The 17,804-nt window shown below is 36.9% G+C and overlaps 1 long non-coding RNA gene across 3 annotated transcripts in view; it reads left to right on the top strand.

Moving 5' to 3' along the window:
* LOC116631161 overlaps nt 1-17,804 on the top strand; it is a 71,668-nt gene that overhangs the window by 38,818 nt on the left and 15,046 nt on the right. Inside the window, exon 3 of one of the 3 annotated variants that reach the window (XR_004299108.1) lies at nt 14,392-14,562. The exons of 1 other annotated variant lie outside the window; for it this stretch is intronic. This is a non-coding gene — a long non-coding RNA (uncharacterized LOC116631161). Of the gene's footprint in view, nt 1-14,391; nt 15,243-17,804 lie in introns of those variants that run through there. One more of the 3 variants, XR_004299106.1, reaches the window with a different exon arrangement.

Raw genomic sequence — 17,804 nt, 5'->3', positions numbered from 1 at the left:
GAGGGTGGGAAGGAAGGAAGAGAGATCCTCAGTGTGCCATCAAGAAAGGACTGCGGAGGGGAATTGCTTGGAAAACATATATATTAACTCTGAAATCTAACCCTGGCTCCAAAAGACTGTGGGGCAAAATCACCTTCTCAATCTTCTCTGTGATTCAGTTTTCAGCCCTGCAGGCTGCTAACCCACTGTTAACTCTGAGGAATCAGTGATTGAGTTTAAGCATGCTATGACTTGGAAAAATGTAATTTTAGTGCTTGGCTTGCACATACACACTTTCCCCCAATCAGCAAAATGGGAAGATCAACTGATGCACTCTTTCCTATCTTTGCCTGAGCGGAAGAACCACCTGGGGCAATCGTTGAACGTACAGATATCTGCCCTAGCCCCAATGTATCAGCCTCTCCAGGGGCAGGGATCTGAACATTGGTTTTTAATTTAGGAGAGCTCATGATCAGAAAAATTTGGAAACATTGAGCAGATATAGGGAAATACTTCTGAGAAAAAAAATGATAGAGCACTCAACTTACAAATAATATAACATGTATTTAGAAATAACTATCCCATTGACTAAACACAATTTTTAAGTAAGGAATGTCTAGTTGATACGTTAAATCTTTTTTAAGTTTGAGGATGATGATTTATCAGATTCATACCCATAAAGTTTCCCCTCTGTCTCATCTTCTGTAATAAGAATATAATCATATTGAATTGCCTAACCAGCATCTTTTAACTAAATGAGAATTCTAAGTAATTCCTTATGAAACACTGTTATTATTTGTTTAAAAGAAAAATTTCTATAGAAATAAAAAAGGAAAATTATATGAAGGGAGGAAATGATCTTTTTTTGAGCACTTACTATGATTCTTATGCCATATGCCATATAACTATCTTCAAATCAAGGCCTGGATTTCCATTTTACTGATTGAGAAGCAGACTGGGAAAAGCAAAGAGGCTTTCCCAAGGCCCTAGAGTATAAGGTGGGCCAATATCCAAACCCAGATAATTTATTAGAACAGCTAACTCAGTAACTAAATGGAGATGAAAGTTGGAGAACTTATATTGTATTTTAAAAACAAATCTGCCATAATATTTGCAAGAAAGAAAAAGCTTACCAATGCTTATTTTAACTCCTAGAGAATCTACACTGCTTTTGTATTGGCGGTTGTGTTGATTACAGCAACATCAGTGACATCACAGGCAGTGGGTTGAAGTCTACAAGGGTAATGAGTAAGTTTAACTATAGCAAACAAACAATGACAATACAGTGTCCCACAAAAACAAACATCTTTGTCTTCTGGTCTTTTGTTATGCAGAAGCAAACCATAGGAAAATTTCTTGGAAAAGCAAAGTCAAAATTTTATGTCAGAATACAGAATAATGGGCCTTAAATATTTTCCAGCTTCTCTCAATACCTTGCCCACTGCTTTGAATTCTACAGATCCTAATATCAAGTATCTTCTTATTGTTTCAGATTTTTATTTTTAACTATTTTGAAATCTAGTGGTCTCTTGTGTTGACTATAATTTTAACCAATGTTAAATCAAACTATTCAGCTTTATAATTTTCTAATACAATCCTAAGCAGGATCTCAGTGAAAAATAGTTACTGACTCATTTATGTTCTTTGCCCTTCAAAGATAAATTATAAATGTCTACCAGAATCTGTGTCAGGAAGTATTTTGATGCACAGTTTATCAAGTATTTAAACAAAAGATACCAAACTTGGTAGGACATCAAAGAACTTTGTAGGGAAGCATTACAATTGGAGAAAATAATGCCACAAGGTAGCATACAGTGCTTTAAAATGTATACTGGCTTTCATAGAAATTCTGACTTATACTCAACTTGTGAGATGAGTTTCTCATGTATACGTTTTACTAGTAACTTATTCAGGTAAATTATGCAGATAAGTTCCTAGTAACCTCTCACCCCAGGGATAAAATTATCCTTGTGTGGACTTGAGTGAAATAATTCATGTAAAGCACATAGCATAATGTCTATTCCATTGTTAGTCACCAATAAAATTTAGTCATTATTAAAAGTTGTTATTATTAAAACTGTCTCTACAGCATGTCTCCTTCAAAATGAGCAGTCCTGTTGGAAATAGAAAATGTTGAACATGTTTGTGTTGCTGGTTGGTGTAGCAAAGAAACTTGAAAGCAGCATGTGGCTTTATAGAAAAAAAATTTCACGTAATACTACAGTAGGATCCTTGGGAAAGATGAAATATTTATATAGAAGTTTGTCACATATATGGAAAATTACAAATGTGTACAAAAGTAGAGAGAATAGTATAATGTATCCACCAGCAGCTTCAACAACCATCAACTCATGGCTAGTGTTTTCTAATGTAGTCCCTGAGCCATTCTTCTTCTCCCTCCACCACACACATTATTTTGCAGCAAATTGCAGAATCATATCATTAAATAAAAATTTTAATCAACTTTGATCTCATTAAATAAGTTATCATTTTAAAGGATATGAAACTGACATAAATGTGATCTAAAAAGCAAAAACATGTGAAAAGTCTTGTACCGTGGGCTTTCATCTTCTAAAACAGAAGAAAAGAATAAAATAATATTATCTCTCAGATGTTTCTTATTAAGCTCTCAAATATGTGATTGGAAAAATAAAAATTACTGAATATTTTTCAATATTAAAATGTTTTGAATGAATATTACTTGATAATACTATCTACTTATTTATTTAAAGAGTAACAAAGTATTCTAAAATAAATGTTTCTAGTTATCACAGGATCTGTTATTTGGTAAGGGGATCTGGCAAAGTACTAATTCATTTCTCAAAAAAACAAATGAATTTCTACTGAGACTAGAGATGACTCTTATTTTTTTTAATCTTAGATATGTGGGTTATAGTAATAAGAAAAATGGATAAGTCAAAGAGGAAGAAATGTCTGGGTGCAGAATTTACTTGGTGTCGGCATGGCCCCTCATAAGTACTGTAGAATATTCACTGTCTTAAGATGCTGGCAGAACCACAAACTGACCCTGGAACAACATGGAAAACATTTTCTTCCTGTCATAATGTGTATTAGCCATCTATTGCTGTGTAACAAATCATACCAAAACTTAGAGGCTTAAAACAGAATGTACAGTCTCTATTGACCAGGAGGAATCTGGGTCTAGATTAGCTGGGTCCTCTGGCTCAGGGATTTTCACGAGGCTATAACCACGGTGTTGCCTGCAGCCATCTCCACATTCATCCAGGCAGGCCCACTTTAGGCTATTTTGGTGTTTGCCAGTGGGGTTCAATTCCCCACTGGCTATTGTACTAAAGACCTTAGTTCACTGCTGGCTGTTGGCCAAAGGTTGTCCCCAGTTCCTAGTCATGTGGGCTTCTCAGACATGTTGTTAAAGCCAGCAAGAGTCTGCTAGTAAGACAGAAGTCATCATTTTTGAAACCTAATCTATAAAGGTATTCTACTCACTAGACACAAGTCAGAGGTCCAGCCCTCATTCCAGGAGAGGGCATTATACAGAGTATGACTACCAGGAGGCAGGGATTATTGGGGGTCATCTGGGAAGTTGGTCTATTGCATTAGGTCATTTTAAGCTTTAGCCCAAAGCCACATTTCCTTTTGCATTAAGATTTTTTTTCTACCACGTCTCATGAAAATCTTTGACTGGAAATATATTAAGCCAAGAAATTCACAATTATGTGAGAAGAGGAGGTTGCCTCAGTATAAGTAAAAATTTTGTTCTTAGCTATCTATGAAAATTATAAAATAAAGTTACAGAAGCAGCAGAAATTCTAGAACATGACGTTTATCCATACAACAATAACTTTAGTACAAATCACACTAATTTATACAAATAGGATCTATTGATTGGTCAGCACAGCACATTTTTTGTGTTTTTAATGTGAATGTCTTTAGTTCAAATATGTTCTCTCTAGTCCTCACTGGCCCCTACACTGCTCCTGGACATTTGACAACCCAGGTGGTTTCTCATGTAACTAACAAACCCAGCACCAAATCCTTTGTACTGGGACTCCCTGTGGTGTAAGGTACCACTTGACAGAAGCTGTTTAGACATCCCATGAATTTAAGATACCCCTATTTCTCAGTTTCTTAGTGATGGAGTCTTTTAGAATCTCTTTCATGTTCTGGAAGAGGACTAGCATACTGGAGGGACAGCATATAACTTTCATTATTATGCTTAGTATAGGTGGTTAGCAAACCAAGGTAGCAAATATTTTAGGTTTTGTGGGCCACATATGGTTTCTGTCATATATTCTTCGTTATTTTGTTTTGTTTCTATTTAAAAATGTAAAAGCCCGGGGCACCTGGGTGGCTCTGTCGTTAGGCGTCTGCCTTCGGCTCAGGTCATGATCCCGGGGTCCTGGGATCAAGCCCCGCATCAGGCGCCCTGCTCCATGGGAAGCCTGCTTCTCCCTCTCCCACTCCCCCTGCTTGTGTTCCCTCTCTTGCTGTGTCTCTCTCTCTCTGTCAAATAAATAAATAAAATCTTTAAAAAAAAGTAAAAAATTTAAAAAAAATAAAAATGTAAAAACCCTTCTTAGCTCCAGGCTGTATGAAAATGACTGCAAACTGGATTTGGCCTAGAGGTTTTAGTTTGTTAACTATGAAAGATTAGTTTTCTGAAAATTTTTTGATGTTCAAAAACTAAAATACTATAATTCTCAATTTTAGAAGGTATATTTGTTAAAGTGATTCAAATTTACTTATGTTTTAAGAAATTTACTTAATATTTTCCTTTATATCTCCTAACATATTAATTGAATATAAAATATTAAGTAAATGGCCACCTGTCATGCTAGATACTTTGTGGGCCATTTTGATTTGGGAAAATTTCTTCAGGAAATTTGATTGCATTACTGTGTTAAAATTTTATCCCTTCTGGGACACCTGGGTGGCTTAGCCGGTTAAGTGTCTGCCTTCGGCTCAGGTCATGATCTCAGGATCCTGGGATCAAGTCCCACATGGGGCTCCCTGCTCAGCGGGGAGCCTGCTTCTCCCTCTGCCTGACGCTCCCCCTGCTTGTGTTCCCTCTCATGCACTCTCTCTCTCTCTGGCAAATAAATAAACAAAATCTTTTAAAAAATTGTATCCCTTTCATTTTTCTCTTTTTATGAACTTGTTATTAGTAAGATATTAGGCCTCTTGAATTGATTGTCTTTTTTATCACATTTCCCACTCATCACTGAGTTTGGGTCATGCTTTTCGAGAAATTTTCCTAATTTTTACCTTTCAATCCTTGGATTGTCCTTTAAATAGTTCTAAGAGCCCTTTTTGTTCTCCAGTTGTTCATTTTCTATACCATTCTCTTCTTGTTTTATAGACTATCTTCTCTGATTGCTCTGAGGATATTAAATAAAGATAACAGTTTGAAGAAAGTCTTTAAAAAACTCCAAGGTTGTTTTTTTCCCCTATTGTGCTATCTTTCTTTCATATGGGAACACTTTCTTAAATGCCTCATAAAATTTCATTCCCATGAATATTTCATAGTGAGACTCTGAAAAGCCAATCAAAAGCCATGTGTGGTTTAGCTTGATGACTGCTCGCTCATTGGCTGTTTTTCTTGTTCTACAAAAACCATTGGTAAAGGTATATCCCAAGGACTACTAAATTCTGCAAAGAAAAAATTGCCAATCTCTTGCCTAAGGTGGGGAAATGGGAGGAGCTTAGCTCAATGTATAGCACAGGAAGGAGGGTGAAGGAGTTAACTGTATACAACTATTGTAGTGTCTACAGAAATTCAATTTTGCCTTGACTTCTTATCACTTTCCTCTGTACTTTGATTCTCCTAGTTCTAAGCCCCTCCCAGTCCTAGCAAGTGAGCTGTCACTCTGCATGTACTATCCGGCTTTGTGATCATAGCTTCCTCAGTCTCATTAAATCCATATATGTTGTTTTCTAGAAATTGATTGGAAATTCCTCCTCTGTTGCTGTCCCCCTCCCCATGTTTTCTTTGTATTTCCCAGTTTTTTTCTCTTTAATATTATTTTTAGGGGGGAGATTAGATGAATACTTTACTGACTCCATATATTTAATACTTAATTTGACTTCATCTTGCATTCATTAATTTTAATATTATTGGAATGTAGTTTGCCTTCATATTTGAATAATAGATTGGCTGGCTGGGAAAGTCAAAAGATATTTTTCTCAGAACTTAGAAGATACCATTCCATTATCCTCTTGTATTGAGTGTTACTAGTAAGATGTCTGATTTCAATCTGACACCTGGTTGTTTATAGGTAATTTTTGGTTAATTGACAGTCAACAAGATCTTGAGAACTTTCCCCCAACTTTATAGTAAGAAACTGTTCAAACAAATAGGAAAGTTGAAAGAATAGTATAGGGAATACCCATGTACTTTCCACCTACATGAGCATTTAGCCACATTTGTTTGGTATCCCCTCTCTACATGTGTGTATGCTCTTTTGCTTAACCATTTGAAAGTAAGTTGCAGCTATCATGGGATTTCACCTTTAATTATTCAGCATACTTCTCTAAAGAATAAGGACAATCTTCTAGGAGCCACAATCCTTTTATCATCTAGGAAAATTAATACTTACTATTTTATAACTAGGTATTTTATATTTTCTTCTCTTCTACATTTTAGAGTTTTTCCTTGATGCTTTGATATTTTACTTCTGTGTGTATGGAAGTTGGAGCTTTCTATTTGATTTATTTTTAATCTACTCTGCTTGGCACTTAAGCAGTCTCATTCAGTCTTACACTAAGCTTTTCAGTTCTCACATATTTTCTTCTTTTATTTTTTTTAAATTTATTTTATGTACCATCCCCTCCCTTTGTTCTCTGTGCTGTCTTCCTCTGGAACTGCCTCTGAAACTTCTAGAGATGTACATGCTATGTCTCTTATCCTTTCTTCCATGATTTCTGTCAGTTGATTCCTTTGGAATTCATTTAGAGAGAATTCCTTAGCTTGATTTTTAGCTCACTAATTTGTCTTTTAGCTTTGTTCATTTTTCTGTTTATCCAATCTCTAGAGTATTCTTTTAAACTAATCAGTTTTTAATTGTGTAGATCTCTATTTGAGTATTTGATGCATATAAAATCTTCCTGAACCTCTCTGGGGGGGAAGCTGGCTCCATTTATACATTTTCTAAAGTTTAATTTGGTTTGCTTTATTAATTCTATTACTTAGTAGTTTTCCCACAGATATATTGTGATTACTGGTTGTGTGCTCATCTTTAGTTGCATTTCTATGGACATAATATGTTTTACTGCAGTCTTCCTCTTTTGATTATAAGGAAGGGATGCAATGTGCTGGCAGATGGCGTGGCTAATAGCTAGTTTTCTTTTATGTGGTTTTTCCCACCATTCTTGTTTTGCCAACACGGCACCAACCTGATTCTTAATAAAAGTCCTGATCACTCTTTTTTGTCAGGCACAGGTACTACTGCTGTGTGCTCAAATGTCATAAATCATCTCCATGAGTTGCTGGGGCTGGATCCCTAAGGAGTGTGTAGATGCCTCTCAGATAGAACATTTGTTATCTATCACTTCCTGACCCCCATTGGTTGAGGGTTCCTCAACAGGTTGCTAATACTCCTGAGCTTTTGGGCTGCAAATGTACTCATTCAGAGCAGTCTTTTATGTCCTGTGCTGCAACAATGAGAAGCCCTGAGCAGGGAGCATGCACACCTGAGGTGTTAGTCATGTTAGTATGTCATGAGACAAAATGTTCACAGAGTTGTTTGTCATAACATGGCTGAAATCAGGGGTGAGGCTAGGAAGGTGTAAGGCAGGCACAAGTGGCATCTGATATGGGGAATGAGGTAGGAAATTTCAGGCAAAAGATGTTAGAGAGACTCCTTCCGCAGTTATGGTTCCTGTGAGACATAAGAGAAGCTTAATAGAAGCAAAGACAGGTCCTGCTTGCTGTTACCTGCCTTTACAAAGACAATAACCTATCCAAATGAGCCTCAAGTGACAACAGTTCCTCACAGCACTTAAATGTGATTCAAAGGAATACATTTTAGACCAAGATTTTACAAACAATACCCAAAACTCTCTTCTAATTGTCATTTTTTTGGCATTACGTCCTTATTTCAGGATCTGTCCAACACTGTTAAAATTCACGACATGGCAGTGAGAAAGTGGGCCAGCATTAGGGGATAGGGAAGGAACTAGTAACACATGCTGTCTTCACCTATAGCAGGGACATTTGTCTTGGGACGTCTGTCATAGTTTCTTTTCTCCCACGAGTACTGAAGGATCTGGATTTTAGCAGACATCTCAGAAGAGGATTATAACTTCTCAATCATTATTAGATTCAGTGTATGCTGAAATTATGTGTCTATATATATATATATATATCCACTAGGGGAAATTATTCTCACAAAATGTTGGATAAACTTCTGCTGAATAGCTTCATTTTACAGAAAAAGAATAATAGAGGGCAGGTACGTAATTGAATCCTGGAGGACAAAAGGGTAAAAGATTATCAGAGGACATTTACCTCTAACTCCCACTGTTTATGGAAATCTTTCACAATACAATTTCACTGGATATACTCCTTATAAAGCTTCCATAAAAAAAAGGAAAAAGATATCATGTGAGTGAAAGCAACAAAGAGAGAAACAGTTTTAAGAGTGTTCAAAATACCATCCCTTGCATGTCACTGCAGTAGCAAGTTTGAGGTAGGGGTTTCTGACATTCATAGCTGAAGAGGTAGGCAAGGGTTAGATCATGAGGAAGTACCACCGTAAGTTGCCTAGGCATTATTCTGTAGGCAGTCACTGAAGGGTATTAAACATGAAAATGACGTGATCGGTCTTCATCTAAGAAGAGTGATTGGAAACTTGGTGGAAAATGAAAATGAAGGGACAAAACAAGTAACAGAGAGAGTATGTAGGCATCTTTTGCAAATCCAAATGGGTTATGATAGCAGCCTGATGCCTAGCAATAGAAGTGTGGCTGAAGAAGAGAGTTCCAGTACCAGAATATTTAAGATACAATCCATGACTAAGTTAAGAGTGTGGTATAAAAAGTGAGGGAGTAGGGAGCTAAAAGATACACCAGATTTTAAGCTTGAGTGAGGGTGACCTCTTGTATAGCCAGTGCATATTGGGTTATGGAAAAGTGCTTCAGGAAAGAGTATTGTGGGAAGAGATTACTTTTAGAAAATGCTGGATTTAGGTTTTCTCAAAAATTAATGATTGGGTCCAGCCAGCTACTGAAAATCTCAAGAAGGGGGAGGAAGTTGAGTTGGAAATATAGATTTGGAAGTCAAAAGCATACTGATGATAGTTTAAAATGATGGAAGACGAGTTAATTTTACATACTTTTTGTCTATGATTATGGCAGAGAACTGAGAAAAGAATCCAAAATTAAAAACATGTGAAAGAAAGAGATTCAATCATAGAAATGGGGATAGAAATAAGAAAGCAGTGTGTCTTGGAGAACAGGGCATAAACACATTTTAAAAAGAATAACATTAGCAGTATTATATAAAATAGAGGGATCCAGCAAGATAGAAACTAAAAATTACTATTAAATTTGCTGACAGTGTTATTATGGACCCCAACAAGAGCAACTTCAATGGAGTGCTGAGAGTAGGAGCCAGATTTCAGAAGATCTGGATGGCAAATACATTGCACATCTCACCCTTGAACTCAGGATCTGTGGATCACTAATTATGGTTCTTTTTTGGGGGAGGAGGGTTGGTAAAGGAGCAGGTAGAACAGAAGAGATCGAACATATAAGAGAGACAGTGGATAATTAAAGGAAGTGCATGAGGTCAAGGGCTGGGTGGTTGACCGTCACCTGAGTAGGGAGAACTTAGACCAGAGGAAAGAAGGTAAAAATGGATTGGTAGTAAATAAATTTGTAGCTAGGATGGAAAATTCAGAATGAGAAAAAAATTAAAAAGCACTCAAACCACTGAAAGCTTTGAGGATACTCTGCATAGAAGGTAACATTGAGAAGATGTGTGAGGACAAGAAGATAGCTTGTGAATTTAATGGCAAAAGAAAGTCATGGTTTACGTTGAGAAAAGTCATTGCATGGATCAGAAGGGAAAACTTATATTAGCTAGAAGTGCAGATAGGAGGCACCAGTGGCTTGTGAAATCAGAGCCTAGAAGTCTGGTTTTATCAGTTTGCAGTGTTGTTCAATTTAGGTCTCAGTCCTCTAGATAGAGTAGGAGAAAAATTGGATTATTCCTTGTCTTTTATCTAAGGGTCAGGTAGTATGAAGAGTGGGTAGCAGGAAGATAGATTGTAGGTAAGCTGAGGGGCTGGTAAGAAGGTAGAGAAGATCAATCATGAGGTTCAGGGCATGTTGGAAAGCTACACAGTAGGGTGAAGTGAGATGAGGAACTGATGAGGGGGAGGTCTTGGGGGTTAAAGACAAGGAGATCCTCTGAGAAGAAGAAGGTCAGGAGGTGGTGGTAAGTGTGTGGGATATTGGAATCTATGATTTCTAAGGCCTGAACACATTCTTCAGAGCAAAATTGGACAGGCTGGTTTTGGGGCTTCAGGACAGAAGATGAAGACCCAAAGAATTACTTCTATCCCATGTAACTATCTCTTCATCAATGCCCCAGATCAATACTGGGGGAAAAGCAGCACAGTGGCTTATCGATTTACAACTTTTCTGATTCCTGCCCCTTTTATCTTATCATTCAAGAGAAATCTGGTTAAAAGCAACCATTAATGGGAGCCTGGGAAGAGCTGACTATGCAGGAGAATGGGAAAGTTAATCTATTAGACATTCCCTCAATCACTAGTCAGACATAATGTGATTATGAGTGGGCTCTAGTGGGAACATCTGCAAGGTGGGAATATTGTACCACAGGAAATATCATATTATATACTTGTTTCAGTATATTTTAACAGAATGCTATGTGATGGAATAATCTGATACTAGGTGTAATGTTTAAAGATACGTCAAAGAGAGGATGACTTAGCCTAGAGGTTTTGAAACACTATGGAAAAAATGGAAATCTTGGGTTGTTCTCATTAACTGTTGTGGATAACCACTGTATTTCCCAATCTGTAAAGTATGCAAATTGTAGAATATTCACCAAAAAAAGTTTTTGGAAAATGGCAGCAAGGAAGTAGCTAATCTAAATGATTTCTTTTCCAGAGCAGATTATTAGCATTTACCTTGGTTTTCCATTGTACCCTTAAATATTATCACCTACAACTCACATATGAACTAGAGTACACTATACTCCATTTCTCTTTTGGTTATAGATCTGTCATCTTTGAAAGCTTCATGAACTTTTTTCAACCTAAAAAGCATATGACCCTAGAATCCTGAAAGAGTAAAAATTACCTTAAGCATTCTTTTATTCTTGGATCACTTTATAACATTATTCAGATTTTCTGGCCTCTTTCTTCAGGGTTGTTGCTCTGACCTTTCTGGGGAAAATAAGGCTAAAGCTTAACAATGGGACAAGGTACATTGCCAGTCTAAACAACTTTTTAATATATCTTGGACTGAGCTGGTGAAGTTCAGTAATTAGCATCATAAACACATCATTTTCTTTGCTTTGCTGGTTTAGAGTGTTTATAAACTCTATAGGTATAAGTTTTTTAAAAAGTCCACCCTTGTACTTAAATTTTCTATCCCATCAGCGAAGTTTAGCTGAATTGGGCCTAAAATAAGGTATCCTCCAAATTACTGACACCAAACTCTGCTGCTCAATCAAGGGTGTATACATTTAGAAAAAAGATACTGTTTGACCAGTCAAATGTAAATGTTTAATAATTTAGAAACACAAGAGCACAGCTTGCTTTGATTTATTTTGCAACTTTCCAGCTCCAACCCAGCCTCAGGCAACTATGTAATAGAAGTTCCAGCCAAGTGCAACGTTCTTTTTTTTTAAGAATAAGGGAAAAATAAAGATTAAAAATAAAAAAGGCAAATTGAAATCCTTCTCAGTCCTTAACCATCTCAGGATCACAGAAAAAGAACAGAGATGCGAAGTAGGGCATCATGAAGCTAAACCAATAGGGTGGGACAGGAACTGATTGGAAAGCTGGTGACAGATTTTCAGAAGCCTTCTGTGCGTATATGAGTTAACTCCACATACAATAAATTCCTTTATTTCAGTTTTTCTAACTCCAAAATATTATACTTGCTCAATTTTTTCCTAGTTGCCGAAGGAGATCTTCCTTTACAGATCCTGTCCCACACTTCAAATTCACTGGGACTAAATCTGCCAACCCAACTCTCACCCCTAAAGATAACTTGATAATAGTTTGCATTCCAAAGAAGGGTGGACATTCAATGGAAGAGGCTATCCAATGTGTATTTCCAAGATTCTCAACTCAGTGGGGTTTCTTCTTTGCAGAAGCCTATGGGATATTAATTCAGTGAGACAGAGTTCAGGGCATAGTGAGTACTGGTGCAGACATGTGATTTCTGAAGGAAAATCTTCTCAGACTAATTCACAAGGGAGAGAGAGCTCTAATGTTTCTCTTGTGGTTGTGTTGTGCTTTACTGCACTTTGTAATAAACGCTCTGGTCAAAAGACCCAAGTTCTGATGAAGTGGCACAAAACTGCTTGTCATCCCACAGCCTCAGAAAGGAGGTCTCTCTGTTTTTATTTTAAGCATACCATAACATGGGATCCCACCAGTCTTTGAGAACTGAAATATAACAGCACACAACTGTTGTTTGGATTGCCTGTAAACCACAAAAGAATAGCCACAATGCCAGCAACTTTCCTTCTCAGCTCCAGCCAAATGTTCTAAAAGCTGTATTCTGGAATTCTAATGTGGAATATCATTGACTTCAGGGGGGAAAGTAGTTTTAGAAGACAATGACTGATTAGTTCTAATGCAGCGTGTGGTAATAGAAAGTGCCTTAGATAGGAATTTTAGCTTTTTTTCCACCCTAGTAACTAACCCTGTAATTGAGGTCAAATCATTTGGAGCCCTTCATTCAACAGATGAGAAAATTAATGGTGATTGCAATGAGTTTCCTTATCTGTAAGTGAAAAAGTCAAAGTTTGAATTTCATGGTCTATAAGACCTTTCTAGAATTCTAAACTTTCCCTTTTGCTTTAGGAGGAGTTGTATCACTGATGTAAAAAGTACTAGTTATTTAATACCCTCCATCTTAAAGAAATATGACCTGTCAGGAAATTATTTTTCTTAATTCCTAAGGAAATTAATCAATGTACTAATTTTTAAAAAATGATTTCCTTGGCTAATTACCTCTAGAACTGATTGACAAGAGGCGATATGCAGTTCTACTTCCTGGAGGATCTTAGAAATTAGGATACAAGTACTTCTCAGTTACAATGGGATAGAGGGAATAAAGAAGCAGGACTCAAAATTTAGGCAATAGTTATTTATTACTTGTTGCCATTGCTGTTCACTAGAGTTCCCTCTCCTTTCCCCTGATGACCAGAGCAGAGATGGTGGCTTTAGGAAAATTTGAGCCAAACCTTGGGGATAGGCTGCTTCTAGGTCAGTAGAAGGGAGCTGGGAAGCAGTAGAAGATGGTGCATGGTTTATTTCAACTGTGACTTTGGGTTATTTGTGAATTTCTCTCTGTTCAGATTAGTTGAGAGTTGAATATATGTCTATATTACTATATGTCCAGAACAAAATGGACAATTTACCAAGATCATTTCTGGTCTAATCATTTGATGATCCTCAAACCCATGCTCAGCATTTTCTTCATATTTACTCTTTATCTCATATCTGTACTTAAAGAAATATTTTCATGAGAAAGAACATTGGCATACAGTGGGATTATAAGAGAAAAATATTTTACTGAATTGAAACATTATTTATTTATTTATTTATTTATTTTAAAGATTTTATTTATTTGACAGAGAGAGACACAGCGAGAGAGGGAACACAAGCAGGGGGAATGGGAGAGGGAGAAGCAGGCTTCCCGCAGAGCAGGGAGCCCGATGTGGGGCTCGATCCCAGGACCCTGGGATCATGACCTGAGCCGAAGGCAGACGCTTAACGACTGAGCCACCCAGGCGCCCCATGGAAATATTATTTAAATATTATTTGTTGTTCCATTGCATGCTCCCCTAGCTCTTAGATGGTAAATAATAATCACATCAGTTATTTTTTACCAAGAAGGGATTTGGGGATCATCCACTTGGCACTGAACTGCTGAGGATGCTTCACATGGTCAGTCCACATCCAATCTCGGAAACCAAGGTGATTTAATCCATGCAGAGTAATTCTATGAACAATAGAAAGATTTACAGGCATTAAGGTCACTGAATCCAAATGGACCATGCTTTTGTAACAAGGTCAGGTGTTGCCATAAAGGAATGTTGTTCTTCCTTGGATAAAAAAGGGGATGGTCATCGGGACAAAGATGGAGAGTAAGTTCTTTGACAATCGGGGTTGGTAAAGAAGGTAGGAGGGTAGAGTGGTAATTCTGGGCTTTTCTTTGCAGTGGTCACCAGCCACAGCACCTGCCTGGGACTCAGCAACAACCTGGGGCAGCAGGGACCCTACCTGGGTGGCTGTGTTCCCTGCGTTTCAATAGCGACACCGTGTGGCAGCAACTGTAAAAAGAATGGCCTCTGCCACTGAGGGAGCAGGTTTTCTGGTTCTTTCAGCATGGGTAAGCGTCCCTGGGAGTTTTGGAGTTCTCACAGGAAGGAGAACCCTGAAAGAGAAGGAAAAGAATGATTGTATCCAAATGGACCATGGCACTATCTGAAAGGGAGCCTTCACCTCCCTCCTTCAAAATGGAGAAGACAGAGGAGCACTCATCTACTGTCTGCCTTCAGGAATTATCTCCTCACTCAACAGGGAAAATCAGGATAACCAGTTTTAGGGCTCACCAAGATTCAGTGTGAATGGCAAAACAAACCAAACTACATGCCAAACAAATTACCACATAATTTCTCTACAGCAAGGGCCTTAGAGTAGAAGCTAAGAGCTTGGGCTTTGCCTCAGACTTACTGGACTTAAACGCACTTCTGCCACTTACTGTGTTTGACTTTGGAGAAGTTATGTAACTCTGGGCTACACCTTTCTTATCTGCAGAGTGGAAAGGAAACAACACACCTCACAGAATGATTTTGAGAATTTAATGCATGAATCTACAGCAAGTGCTTAACTGAGTACTGGACCCAGTCAACTGACATTTGCTGGATGCTATTCTTTTTTTTTTTTTTTTTTACCTTTTTATGCTGTTTTGCTGCTTACCTTGCTCTAAGCTTCCTTTACTTTCATTAATTCAGTATTTATTCCATAAGGTAGTAACCAGATCTTAATTTCTGTCTTATTTCTTCTCTTTTTTTTTAAGAATTTATTTATTTGACAGAGAGGGAGAGAGCACAAGTAGTCAAAGTGGCAGGCAGAGGGAGAGGGAGAAGCAGGCCCCCTGCAGAGTAGGGACCCTGATGTGGGACTCGATCCCAGGACCCTGGGATCATGACCTGAGCCAAAGGCAGACGCTTAACCGACTGAGTCACCCAGGTGCCCTTATTTCTTCTCTTATTTCTTCTCTTTTAACTTTACATCTATATTTCTGAAATACATTTCAGTATTAAATTATATTTTTCTTAGGTTTTGCTTTGTTTTGTTGAGTAAACAGCCATTGCTTGAGACTTTCTAGTGCAACTGTAATGTAAAGATCACACAGTTAAACAGCTATAGGGGCCAGATGGGACTATAAATGATTAAAGCAGACAAGATGAGAAAAATAAGCAGACCTCATGATTCTTAGTCTATTCTGCAAGCACCTGGTAGAGAGCTGGCTGTTGGCAGGTGGAGAAGCAAGAGACATAGTTTTAGAATGTGGAATTCTCTCATCTTAAACATAGACCAGTAATACAAATTTTTGAAAACATCATGGGCCAGTCAAAACACATTTGTGGGCCAGAGTCAGGCCATGTCAGTTTGCAACCTCCAAGTCATCTTCCTGGGTAAATACAGCTTTGGATGAGTGCCACCTAGTGGTGAGAATTATGATTAAGAGGCCGTAAGTAACTTACATGCTGTTTATAGTTTATTATTATAATGCTCAGTATAAATGGTATTGGTGTCCTCTAATCTTTTCCTAAATAATTATCCATGAATGTTAGTGAGTCAGTTAGTTTCGGGAACCTCTTTTATTACAAGCTGTGATATGAAAGTGGCTGCATAAGCGCTGCCCCAGAACTGTTAACTCTAAGATCACTTATATTCCATCCTCTGCTTTTTGGGGATTCTATCCTTATAAACTCTGCTATCTGAAATCACTAGATTACGCCTTTGTCCGAATTTTTACTTTGTCTAGAACTTGTATGAGGTGGGAGTGAGGGATAAGGAAAGAAATGATGCATTAATGATGGGTAAGGGAGTAAAAACTCAGGCTATCTACCATTTTTGTCCAGTTCCCTTTCCTCTGTTTTTACTGAATGCCTATTCCAGCTTCTGAGATTGATTTTTCTTATAAAACCATGATATTTTCATTTATTTCTTTGTATCTTAAAATATTCCTTCATATATCTATGAGGCCCATGATGATGACCTTTCAATAGACCAAAGGTCAGCAAACTATAGCCCATGGGCCAAATATGGCCTGCCACATGTTTTTGTAAATAAAGTTTTATTAGAACACATGTATGCTTATTTGTTTACATAATGTCTATGATTGCTTTCTTACTACAATCACAAAGTTCAGTAGTTGTGACATACAGCCAAAAATATTTCTTATCTGGCTCTTTACAGAAAAATTTTTCTGACTCCTGCAGTTGAATGTTTTTTGATTACTGAATGTGTGGTATATATTTCACCATCCATTTACTTATAATCTTTCTGCATACTCATATTTTAAATGTGCCTCTTTTAAATAAAATGTTGCTTCATTTTATTTAATCCAACCTTAGTTTTTATTTAACTGTCAAATTCAATTAAACTGGCGTATTCATCATTTATTTTTGCCATCTTATTTTGTGATTTTTTTATCTGTTTTTACTCTGTGCACCATTTTTCCCTCCTTCCAAGCTTTTAGTAGATTGTCTTATTTAACAACCCAATAATACTTTTAAAGCTTTTGTTATATTTCTCTTCTTAAACAGTCTTACATTTTAAACACACACACGTTACTTTGAAAGGTTGAATGTTAATCAATATTTTTATCCCTCACTCGAAAAGCACAAATTCTTAGAACACTTAAATGCCACATTCTCCAGATCTAACATTTCCTTATTTTAATTTTGACTTATTTTTATACTCTTCAAATAGGTTGTAAATAATAATTATAATAATATTCTATATAATAAATTCTTCTTTATATTTACTCCAATGTTTGTCAGTTCCTTTATTTACCACTGATTCTTGCTTTGAAGTTCTTCCTTTAGGTTGCATTTACTTCTCCTGGAAACACATCTCTTAAAAGATGTTTCGGTGAAGGTCTATCATATGAGAAATTGGAGATCCAGGAGGGAAAAATAAAGGTTAGGGAAGAAGTTATATTTCAAAAGATAATCTTTCAAGAATTTTATAAATCTGACCAAAGATAGTAAGTAATATATTCAAGAAGTGTATAAAGTCCAAGCAAGGTAAATACAGTGAGAGCCACACTTTGACACATCAGAGTCAAACTGCTGAAAATGAAACTATCAGGAGTAGGCAAAGAAAAAAGATACATTACTTTTTAAACAGTAACAATATGATGGACAGCTGATTCCTTAACAGAAATGATGGAAGCCAGAAGACAATGTAATGACATATTTAATGATGAAAGAAACTGTTGTAGAAATTCCTACTAAATGAAAATATACTTTAAAAAAATTAAAAATGTACCTACCAAAGGGGAAAAAAAATAATTGCAAATGAAATAAAGAGTTTTCAAATGGACAAAAGCAGGAT

Source organism: Phoca vitulina, unplaced genomic scaffold (genome assembly GCF_004348235.1).
Source record: "Phoca vitulina isolate PV1807 unplaced genomic scaffold, GSC_HSeal_1.0 scaffold4, whole genome shotgun sequence".
Taxonomy (NCBI): domain Eukaryota; kingdom Metazoa; phylum Chordata; class Mammalia; order Carnivora; family Phocidae; genus Phoca; species Phoca vitulina.
Note: the sequence above shows the minus strand (reverse complement) of the source record. Positions and strands in the feature narration are given on the sequence as shown.